Below are 11696 nucleotides of genomic sequence, written 5' to 3' on the forward strand. Positions count from 1 at the left end.
GGAGACGTGGCACCGCCGTCCGATGCAGGTTTCCTCGCAGAGGTTCACGCAGGATGCCATGGAAACACAGACGTGCCCCTCAGGGCTGAGATGCTCGAGCCTGTCACGTGGAGACAGCGGCAGTGGGGCCGGGTGTGAGCACGGCTGGGGGGTGGGGTCAGTGTCTGGAGGAGGGAAGGGAGTTCGTAGGGCCAAACTCCGAGGGACATGCTCAGTAACTTAGGCTTTATCCCCTGGGCTGATGTCTGCAGACCTTAATTTTTTCTGGAGAAGGAAAGATTTATTACTACTTGCAGCAAGTAAAGAGGACACCGGGGATCTTTCCCAAAGCAGTATCTCCTCTCTGCAGACCTTTTCTGATCACGTGTTTCTGTTGGTTAAACGAGGGTTAGCTCTCACCCTAAATAAGCGTGTCAGTGTATTTAAAAATTACACGTGTATCGCTATACTAATACCTTGTGTACTTTTATAAGACGTATGAAACAGGAATTTACTAACAGAACGCCCTGAATTTTAGCTGGACACGTGATGACACTTCCCAGGCTCCCTTGAGGTCAGGTGTGGCCATGGGCCAATGGGATGTGAGCAGAGGTGCCTGGGCCACTTCTGGGTCATCTCTTTTTAAAAATTAATTAATTAATTAATGTATTTATGTACGTACGTACGTATGTATTTATTTTTGGCTGCATTGGGTCTTCGTTGCTGCGTGCAGGCTTTCTCTAGTTGAGGCGAGCGGGGGCTACTCTTTGTTTCGGTGCATGAGCTTCTCATTATGGTGGCTTCTCTTGTTGCGGAGCATGGGCTCTAGGTGCGTGGGCTTCAGTAGTTGCAGCGTGCAGGCTCAGTAGTTGTGGCTTGCGGGCTCTAGAGCACGTGGGCTCCATTAGTTGTGGAGCGCGGGCTCAGCAGTTGTGGCGCACGGGCTTAGTTGCTCCTCGGCACGTGGGATCTTCCCGGACCAGGGATCGAAGCCGTGTCCCCTGCCTTGGCAGGCGGATTCTTAACCACTGCGCCACCAGGGAAGTCCCTGGGACATCTCTTTAAAGACAAAGTGCTTTCCTGAGTCCCTTCTTAGTCTCCCCTTATTCCTGCAACAGAGAATGTGGATGGGAAGGTGAGCCAGCTTCTCCCCTGCAGACAAGATGACACTGTCAGGGCAGAGGAGACACAGGCCCTGTCGAATGACCCGTGAAGCACAGTCCGCTCATGTCCACATGATTTCAGGAGAGAGAGCTAAACATCTGCCTAAGTCTGTCATCTTTCATCGCCCAGTTACAGCAGCTTCGGTTTTACCCTGATGCGTATACTGTGTTCAAGTTCATGTTTAAGCTCAAGTTGTTTTTCCTGAGTGCTTTGCCGTGAGATGTATAACAAAGCTCCGCCTGGCAGAAAATATGTTCATGGCCACTTCCCGTCTCCTTACAGGGGATGGTAAGGATTTTATTGCTATTATATACACACAAGAAGGACACGGATTATGAAGTGGTTTTTGAGCTAAGATGACCTATAAGCCACATCAGGGGCTGCAGTGTGGTAGCCGTGGGCTGAAATACACACGGGCGGTGTGACCCACGTGTGCCTGGGCGTGTCACGTCAGGCGTGGCCTGCAGCTGCCGGTCTGGCTGAGCGGAGTTGCCGCTGTCAACCTGTTTGGTGAAAGTTAGCAGAACTGGATTTCTGTTTAGAAACACTTTGCAGAGCCCTGGGGTGCCTTGCCGCTCCAGGCGTGGGGCGTCTCGGGAGCTCGGGAGCTCGGGAGTGGTCGTGCTCTCACTCTTTGCTCTGGGAGACGATCAGACCTGGATGGGCCAAGACCAGGTGCAGCAGTAACTGCCTGGGGGGACGGGCCACGGCGCGATGTTGGCTCACCTGGGGGCTGAAGGGGAGCCGGGAACCAGGAGCTCTGGGGTAGAGTGTGGGGTTCGCTGTGCCTTCTCTCCCCTCTGTGCCTGGGACCAGGTGCAGCTGGTGGGGTCTGTGGCCCATTGGGATGAGCGCCCCCCCCCGCCAGAAGGTCTCAGGGAGCACAGAGCCCATGACACCTGCCGAGTGGCCCTTCAGTCCAAAGTCCGTGAGGGAGAAGAGGGCATTGTGTCTTCTACTCAGCCGCGGCCGGAGACAGGGTGGGGCAGAGACCCCCATCCTCAGGACCGAAGGTGGAAAGGCCTGGCTCCACTTCCTGCCTCAGAAGTGAGCGAGGGGTACAGCCTGGGGACAGCGGCTCTGAGAATGTCTGTGCTTCCCTGGTTTGTTGCTGTTTTTAATCCTTTGTCGCCTTCCCTGTGGTTATTGGCAACAAAATCTTTAAAACAGAAAAAGGGTGTTCATATGTGCCCTTGTTCAAGATTAACAAGAAAGAGGAGAAGTGGAAAAATGACAACCTGCTTTTCAGCCAGGTTTGGGGTGAGCTGGGGGGAATGGGGGACAGGGCCCCAAGGGATAAAGTGGGTGACGGTAGTAACACAGAGAGGACAGAGTCTGCCCGGGGTATGAGTCTGGCCCAGCTGCCTAACAGGGAGGGTTTCTGGAATTCCTCGGGGATGCAGAGGGAAGGGGGAAGTTCCCAGTGGGTCTGGCAGGTGGTGCTGCCATCCAGCTGGCTGGTGACCGTGGGTCCTCGGGGAGGAGCAGGTTGGGCTGTGGGATTGGGCGAGGGTGGGAGGGAGGGTGGGGGATGCTGGGAAGGTGCTTGGACACGTAGGGGTCTGGACCCCAGCAGATTTCAACAGGAATGTGTGTAAAAGATGGAGGAAGTAAAGGAGACATAGTGATGGCCAATAAGCACATGAAAACATGTTCAACATCGCTAATCATCAGGGAAACGCAAATCAACCCCGTCATGAGATGCCACCTCACACCCAGGAGGTTGGCTATTACTAAAAACAGAAACAAAAGACAGGTGTTGGCGAGGACGTGGAGCAGTTGGAACCCTGTGTATCGGTGGTGGTGACGTAAAATGGTGCCGTCCGGATGGAAAATAGAGGAGCAACTTGTCAAAAAGTTAAACATAAAATTACCGTACAATTCAGCAAGTCCACTTCCGGATTTATACCTGAAAGAGGCGAAAGCAGGGATTCGAACAGGTATGTGTATACTGTGTTCGTGGCGGCATTATTCACTGTAGCCAAAAGGTGGAAGCACCCTAAGTGTCCGTCAGTGGATGATGGATAAACAAAATGAGGTCCATCCACACAATGGAATATGATTCAGCCTTAAAAAGGAAGGACATTCTGTCACCTGCTGCAACAGGGATAGACCTTGAGGACAATACACCAAGTGAAACAAATGAGTCACAGAAAGAGTAATACTTGGAGATTCACTTATATGAGGTCCCTAGAGGAGTCAAATTCATAGTCAGAAAGTAGATGGTGGAACTTCCCTCACGGTCCAGTGGTTAAGAATCCGCCTTCCAATGCAGGGGATACGGGTTTGATCCCTGGTTGGGGAACTAAGATTCCACATCCCTCAGGGCAACTAAGCCCACGCACTGCAACTACTGAGCCCACGTGCCACAACTAGAGAGGAGCCCGCATGCCGCAGAAATGATCCCGCGTGCCGCAACTAAAACGCAACGCAGCCAAATAAATAAATAAATAAAAATTTTAAAGTCAGTATTTAACAAAAAAAAAAGAAAGTAGATGGTGGTTACCAGGGGCTGGGGGGAGGGGAGAATGGGGGGAGGGCTAGTGTTTAATGCGGACAGAGTTACACTTTAGGAAGGTTCTGGAGATGGATGGTGGTGATGGTTGCAGAACAGTATAAATGTACTTAACACCACTCAATGGTGCACTTAAAAGTGGTTAAAATGGTAAATTTTATGTTACGTATAATTTACCACAATTTTTTAAAATGTGGCGAAAAAAGACAGACCTGAAGAAGAGGAAGGCAGACCTGACGGTGGCCTGGTTTTTCGTTTTGCATCTGATGACACCGCGCCTGCCTTCCGCGGCCCCTGGTTACAGTGAGGAGAGAGGGACGAAGGGGAGGCCCTTGTCCAGACCCTCGGCTGCCACACTCAGCATCGTCGTGGGGCTGCAAGGCCTCTGTTATGCGTCGTCTTCTCTTTAAGCTTCTTTTCTTGGTACTCGTCAGCCTCTCTTCCATGCTCTCCCAGCGCTTGACCTCTGGACTTCAATGATCTTTGCACACTGAGTGCTAGCATTTGCTAAAAGGCCAGCTGTGTTACAAGAGCGCTCTCGGGTCACCGGGGGATTCTGCGACGCCTTGGGGTCATCCCTTGGTGGGTCCTCTCAGGATATTCCCCGGAGCTCCTTATCACCTGCGCCGCCCATCTGCTCTCACCCTGCTGATAGGTCTGCCCCGCAGGCTGTCCCCCGAGACCGCATCTCCCTGACCCCCTTGCTGGCTGCCTGGGGGTGGGGTCTGGCCAGTGGGAGGCACTGGCCAGAGATGGGAGAGTGGGGGGCATGGGACGCCCCGTTCCTCTCCCTCCTTGCCCACAGCCGTGCCCTCCGGTGGCCCCTCCAGCTCCATCGGTTCTGGGCGTGGGAATGGCCCCTGGTCTACTGCCCGTCTGGGGACGCCTCACCATCCCTTATTTGTTCCTTTCACCCTGGCCACCCCTCTAAGTGTTTTCAGGAAAGCTTCTTTCTTTAAACGATCCAGGAGACCTGAGTCCTGTTGGAGCTCCGTGGGACCACCACCACCTCTTCTACTCCCAGCAAGAGGCTTCCAGAAGTCTCTGCGAGGCCCGGAAGCCAGTGCCATCACTTCAGATTACCAATGACGACACTGAAGCTTCTGAAAACCGTCCCCAAGGCCTAACGGATGCTGCTGTGGGTGTGCAGGCTTCCCAGGAGAAGTGGGTGACGCAGCCACTTCTCCCGGGGTCCCTGGAGGGCCAGTTACTGAGTGCCGAGAGTTGAGGGGTTAGGATCACAGAAGGAGAGCCATCCAATAATATTAGGAAAGCCCCAGGCACGATAAAATTTGCATGTGTCTTTTTACTGTGCTTGGACAGTAGGTATAGTAGGGTTATGGAGAGTAGGGTTAGTAGGCATCAAGGTGTGAGCAGGGCCATTCTACCTCCAAAGGTTCTAGTGGAGAATCCTTCCTGCGTCTTCCAGCTTCTGGTGGCTGCCGGCATCTTCCCCTCCCAGCTGCGTCACCTGAAGTCTGCCTCTGCCACCCCACGGCCGTCCGCCCCGTGTGTCTGTGTCTTCACACGGTGTGTCTCTCCTCTTCTCCGAAACACACCAATCATGTTGGATCAAGGGCCCCCCTGTTCCAGTGTGGCTTCATCTTCACTAATTCCATCCACAACAACCCTAGTTCCACATAAGGTCGTCTTCACAGGTGCTGGGGGTTAGGACGTAGGCGTGTCCTCTGGGGGACCCAGTTCAACCCCTGCGGTACCCATTCCATTCCCAGCAGGTGAGACCTCAGGAAGGCCAAATCGTAACGCAAAGGCCAGGGTGCCCGGCGTGAACTCTGGCTGGCGTCTGGAAAGCATCTTTTCTAACTGAGGCCAGATGGTGGGTCTGTCCAGAGCAGGGGGTTTTAGCCACGCTCTAAATGATTGGGCTTGCGGGTACCTAATTCAGAGAATATGTTTATTAGTAGTCTTAAAAACACTATGGAAATTTCACTGGAATAAATAATTTAATAAAGAATTTAAGGATGTTAGAAGTAGGAAATGCCCTGGCAGGTCACCATAAAATTGTTTGTGTGTGCGGTTAATTATGTACATAACTCATGTTCACGTAGGAAACTCAGAAGTAAAAACAGGAACAAAAAAGTCACCTATAATCCCCAAACCCAGGGATGGTCATGGGTAGCATTTTGGTATACACACGGCCAGATCCTTTTGTGTATATAATTACATATGTAAGTTTCTGGACAAGATTTTACTCTCAGGACTATACCGTACATAATATTCTGTGTCTTGTTTCCCAGTTTACTGCTCCCCCAACAATCCAGGGTAAACATCATTCAGGATAAGAAACATACCTTTTCAACAACAAGTTTTCTGCTGCAGAGGGACGTGTGTGTGTGTGTCGTTTCTTAGCCTGTCTTATCACTGGACATTTATAGACAGCTTCATATTTTTTAATATCATAAACAAAGCTTCAACAAACATCTTCATAGCTAAATACTTATGCGCATCTTTATCCTTTTTTCCTTAGGATAAATTCCAGCACGTTCTGATAAAATAATTCAATTGCACATCCAGCCAAATGCCTGCAATTCTTGATGCCATGTTACCAGTCCGTCTGATTTCTGACTGTGGAATTAACATTCCTCACCAGTTCTCATCTCTGGTGCAGTGCTGCTCTGGTTCCTCAGATGTAAGCAAGGTATAATTAGTGAGAATCTCACAACTCCATCTTGGGTCAGTCACTCGTGGGACAAATGGCTCTTGTTCTACTTTTCATTCACAGGGATTTCCTTGTTCCCTATTTTCTTTAAAATCAGAGCTGAGCTTAAATCGCTTAAACTGTGGTTTAATAGGAACCCCTTCAACTGCTTATACTTTTAAATATTCAGTTGCTGTTCTAAAATAAGAGCGTATAAAGCTCGTGGCTGTTAATGAACAGGATAGGCACACTTCACTGGGGCTAGATTTAGTTTGCTTTTGTTGCATATTTAATTTTGCTGAAAAGCAATTTAATCTGCTAATGGAATTCTTCCTTTTTGCAGTAAGTAAAATTTGGGGAATTGTAATTTAATAATTATAATTGAGTATTGGACTAATTTCCTCCTCAGATACAGGAGGTGCTGGGTATAAAATTAAGAGCTGAGACAAGAGATGAGCCTCCACCTTCCCCAAACTCAGGGTCATCGCTATTCTCTGATCAGAGGGTCGCGCCCAAAGGGGGATGAACCACAAGGATTTTGGGTGTGCAGATGAGCTCCACCTCTAAGCGAGACTGGACCACCTCCAGAACGACCCCCTGCCATGCCTGGGGTCAGTGTCAGCTTACCTATGAGACCCATCAGGAGCTGAAAACAATAAACCTTTTTTTTTTTTTTTTTAAAGTGACCAATTACCAACCTCTAGTGTTTTGGGTTTTTTTAAATTTTTTTTTTTTAATTTAAACTTTGGATTTATTTATTTATTTATTTATGGCTGTGTTGGGTCTTCGTTTCTATGCGAGGGCTTTCTCTAGTTGCGGCAAGTGGGGGCCACTCCTCATCGTGGTGCACGGGCCTCTCACTATCGCGGCCTCTCTTGTTGCGGAGCACAGGCTCCAGACGCGCAGGCTCAGTAGTTGTGGCTCACGGGCCTAGTCGCTCCGCGGCATGTGGGATCCTCCCAGACCAGGGCTCAAACCCGTGTCCCCTGCATTGGCAGGCAGACTCTCAACCACTGCGCCACCATGGAAGCCCCAATAAACCTTTTACAACCAAACTTACCACCAGGAACCCACCTGCAAGGTTTTACTTCCTGTAAGAGTAGCAAAGGCTGGGGAGCGGAGAAGTTCCTCTGATTCTGAGTTCATCTGATCTGGTTGGGAGCTTTAATCACAGGAGGGAAAAGAGTTTTTCTCTTGATCTGTGGGCAGTTCGTACAGAATGTACCCAGGGGCTGCCGACCGGGAGACCTGTCTCTCTGTGCCGACCCGCACACACGCACACGGGGTCTGTTGAGTCCTGCCCCACGTATGTCGAAGCTCTGTTATTAAGCTCATACACGTTTGTGACCGTTAGGACTTCGTGATAAATTGACCCTTTTGTTATTATGAAATGTCCCTCTTTATTTCTGGTGGTACTCTGTCTGCAAGTGTCTTTGATCTGATGTTAATACAGCAACTGATGGTGTGTGCCTTTTCCCACCCTTTTGCTTTCGGCCTATCTGTATATTGACATTTAAAGTGCATCCCTTGTAGACAGCATATGATTGGGTCTCCCTTCTTAAAATCCACTCTGAATATCTGTCTTTTCTTTGGAGAGTCTAATCCTCTCCATTTATTGTAATTATTGCTATGATATGAGGTCTATCATTTTGCTGTTTGTATTCTGATTGTCCTTTTTAAGCTGGTTGATTTTTAGAATTCCATTTTAATTTATCTATTGTCTTTTGGAGCTGTATCTTTTCTGCCTTTTCTTAGTGGTTGCTCGAGGGACTACAGCATACGTCCTCTACCCGTCCCTGTTAGAGTTAAGGTTGTATCATTAGACTTAAAATTGTGTCATTTAGAGTTAATATTGTATCATTTCACATAAATGTAAAAATTGGCAACTGTTAAAAAAAAAACCTGTTTACCCCCTACCTACTTACGCTATGGTTGTTGCATGTATTACATCTACACTGATATAAACCCCGTAATGTTGTGGTTGTTTATTTGAGCAGCTACACACATTATAAAGAAGAGAAGGCGCCCGGATCTGGGAGCTGCGTGAAGCCCTTTTCTGTGTCGTGCTGGCGCCTCACGCCGCGGTGTCTCGGCCCCTCTCGTCTTTACTGGGCTACAGTTCTTTGTGACGGGTGCCCTGAAAGCGTAGGCAGGGCTGGAGGGTCTCTTACAGGCCTGTGATGGCTGCACGGTCAGAGCGCAGTCAAGAGCAAAGGGGGCTCTGCTCCCCTCATACAGTGTTTGTGAAACTTGTCTCTGCAAGTCCTGTGGTTGATCCAAACTGGTTCTGAAAGGTGTGCAGGAAGAAAAGCGTTTGAAATGGAGCCTTGTTTATGAGGCGGAGAAGGATTTTATATTCTTGCAGTCAATACATGTTATTCTTAAACCAGGACTACACACACCTTTGATTTACCAGCAAGGTGCTAAGGGTACGGCTCATGTTCTACGACTTATGTCAGAAAACAAAACCCAGCAACCTGCAAGCAAATGAAAAGATGAAACTATTAGAGGCATCAGAATAATAGGCCAGCCCCTAGGAAAGCCATCAATAATGCAGCAGATTGTGAGGGCGTTTTTCTCACTAAAGAGAATATCATAGCTGCATTTACCCTGAGCAGGGAACAACCCTCCCAGCAGAGAAGGCGGGCTGCTCAGCAGGGCTGCTTTGAGTCCCTTCTACATAAAACATGGATTTTCATCTTTTGCAAAGCCGTCAGCTTCCCCAGCTCTTATCTCTGCGTAGCAGAGCAATGCTGGGAGAAGCTTGCTGCACAGAGGGTCTCCCCTATTCTCACAGCTCCACTGCTGGGCCGTGCCCACCCACCCCCAAGCCCCGTGGTGTCTGCAGAATTAACCTTGGCAGCCGCTTCTGGTTTCCCGGGCAAGTGATCTCATCCTCGACTTGCTCTCATGGAGGGCTCCTGACGCCCAAGGACTGCCTCAGTTTCCTTACTTCCCTACCCAGCTTTTGTCCACCCCACCCCCGTCCTGTGTGCAGAGGCCCCCAGTGACCCCTCTCTCGCCTGCACCCTCCAAACCTCTCTCGCTGCTGCTTTCTAAATTTCAAATTTCCCTTAACTTCAAGAAATTTGGTGTAGGATTCTGTCTGTCAAGAGATTTTTCAAAATCTCCTTCCCATGGTGTGAAAAAGTGGCTAGTTGTTATTTTAATTTAAATCAATCTATTTAGGAAGGGTAAAATGAGTTCCTCCTTTTTTTTTTTTTTTCAATGCCTACTACAGTGCCACACTTACAGAAAGCATTTAAGAATTGCTCAATATTGTTGCTGTGGATAATAATATACCTCTTTTGACAGCAGTTGGTTTTTCATTGCATAAAAAGGGGAAAGAGTAGGAAATCCAGCCTGTTCACCAAATACTTAATCAAGTCTCGTCTAACGCATTGCTTCTCAAACTCTAAGGTGAATGCGAATTCCCAGGGGATCCTGATGCCTGGGTCGGGGTGGGGCCTGAGACTCTGCATTCCTAGCAAGCCCCCAGGTGATGTGGACGCAGGACTACGTTGCTGTAACCTGGGAGCGGGTGTCCAGTTACTGGCACGTTAACCCACTCCCTGTCTACTTGGGAGCACTGAGAATTTTCCAAGTGTTTTTTTATTAGAGCCTTAATTTTCAGCTCTTGATACGGAGCAAGGCAACATTTCATAATTGTTTTTGTTGTGTGTTTAATTGTTTTTCAATACATAATACTGATGCTAGTAAATCATGTTGGTAGAAAATTATTTCCGCTCGATTTTGTTACTAACGATTCAATCACGGACCCGCATAACAACGATCTTAACCAGAGAGAGGCCTGTGGTTTTAGTGGAGGCGAAAATGGCTGATTATAAATGCCAATGAAAAGGACACCATCCAAACACGGGGAACATAGACAGATGTTTGACAGGGACAGTGTTTGTCGTAGACCTGCCTTAAACAGAAAGCCAGAAACCTCACTGGTATCAGGCCAGAGATTCTCAAACTTGAGCCTGCATTGGAGCACCACTGGGGTGAGGGAGGGGTGCTTGTGAAAATGCGGGTCTCTGGGTCACACTCACCCTCAACCTGTCCGATCAGGAGGATGGGGTCCCAGCATTTGCATTTCTGAAAAGTCCCAGAAGATGCCAACATGCTCTCCTGGGACCACACTTTGAGAACCACAGGCTTTAGCCCATTCATTCAGGGTGTTATCTTATGAGGCACTTGGCAAGCGTCTTCTGTTATCTCCTACCCTAGGCTCTTGGAAGCTATTTTGGATAGTAAATATTGTTTTATGGCTTTTATTGCTAGTTTATTTAAAACATTCCTATTTCTGTAGCATTTCTCGAAAAGCTCTAAATATTTTTTAATGGTTCTCAGACACGAGATTCTTGCAGAGGAACTAGAATAATATGTTTAATTTAGAATATCCCTCATTTCCCCTTTTACCAGAGAAGAACCTAGGAAGAACAAGACTTCTCTCTGCTCAGTTCCTCCCTTGAATATGTTCAAGAGTCATCTTTAGTGTGTTCTTCTTGTTTCCTAGAACTTTCTATAGGTCTGTAACTAAGGCCGTGCGTGTGTGTTTAATTTTAAAGGCCGTGTGTTGGAAAGGCAGGTCAGCCTCTGCATTAGGAGTTCTGAGTTCTGGCTCTGACTCGGCCACTCATCATGTGACCTGGAGTAAGTTATAAACTTCTTTGAACTTCAGTCTCCTCCAACTTGAGGGGACGATCCGGAAAGCATCAGACGGTGTTGAAGACCATGTCCAGCTCTAAGAGTCTGTTCTCTCACTCCTCCCATTTTTGGCTTCGGATGTTTTAAGCATTTTTACATAAACTCCTAGAAAGAAGTTATACACATGTGTGTGTGTGTGTATAATTAAACTATTGAAAAACTTTCACTTGAGGTTAGAAACATTCTTATGATCTTGTGCTTCAGCAGTAAACACACTGTACGTCCCACGTGTTGAATTTGATATCTGTGGTGCCCTGACCCCTCACTGCCTTATCCACTCCCCCACTCTTTGGATGGAATTGTTTCAACCCTATTAAACAGACACAGGTGCACATCCGGCTCCCACACTCACCAGCGGGTACCGTCTGGAAGCCTCGGAGTTCCCGTGGGAGCTCACCTCTAAACGGTCCTGTGCCCGGGGTGGTAGCTGGCTCCAGCTCGGTGCCCCCCAAACCCCCCGCCGGCCTGCTGCAGCCCGCACCTGCACTCTGCCGTCCCTCACGGTAAAAACGTGGCTGCAGAGAGAAAAGCTCCTCTAACGCAACAAAGCAGATTTACTGTATCAGATGTGATTGCTTCATGGGCACCTGATGGTCTGAGCGAAGCTGGAGGATGGGCGTCGTCTTGTGCGTGTCTGGCAGGCGGTCCCCTTCCTGCCCTCTCTCT

General features: G+C 48.7%; 1 long non-coding RNA gene across 1 annotated transcript; it reads right to left on the reverse strand.

Moving 5' to 3' along the window:
- Positions 1-8287: 8287 nt before the first annotated feature.
- On the reverse strand, positions 8288-11487 carry LOC103011852 (uncharacterized). The gene is made up of 2 exons (XR_449588.2): positions 11383-11487; positions 8288-8794 (listed from the first exon to the last, which is right to left on the reverse strand). It is a non-coding gene; the product is annotated as an uncharacterized LOC103011852 (long non-coding RNA).
- Between the last annotated feature and the right edge of the window lie 209 nt (positions 11488-11696).

The sequence above is a fragment of the Balaenoptera acutorostrata genome, chromosome 7 (assembly GCF_949987535.1).
Source record: "Balaenoptera acutorostrata chromosome 7, mBalAcu1.1, whole genome shotgun sequence".
Classification (NCBI taxonomy): domain Eukaryota; kingdom Metazoa; phylum Chordata; class Mammalia; order Artiodactyla; family Balaenopteridae; genus Balaenoptera; species Balaenoptera acutorostrata.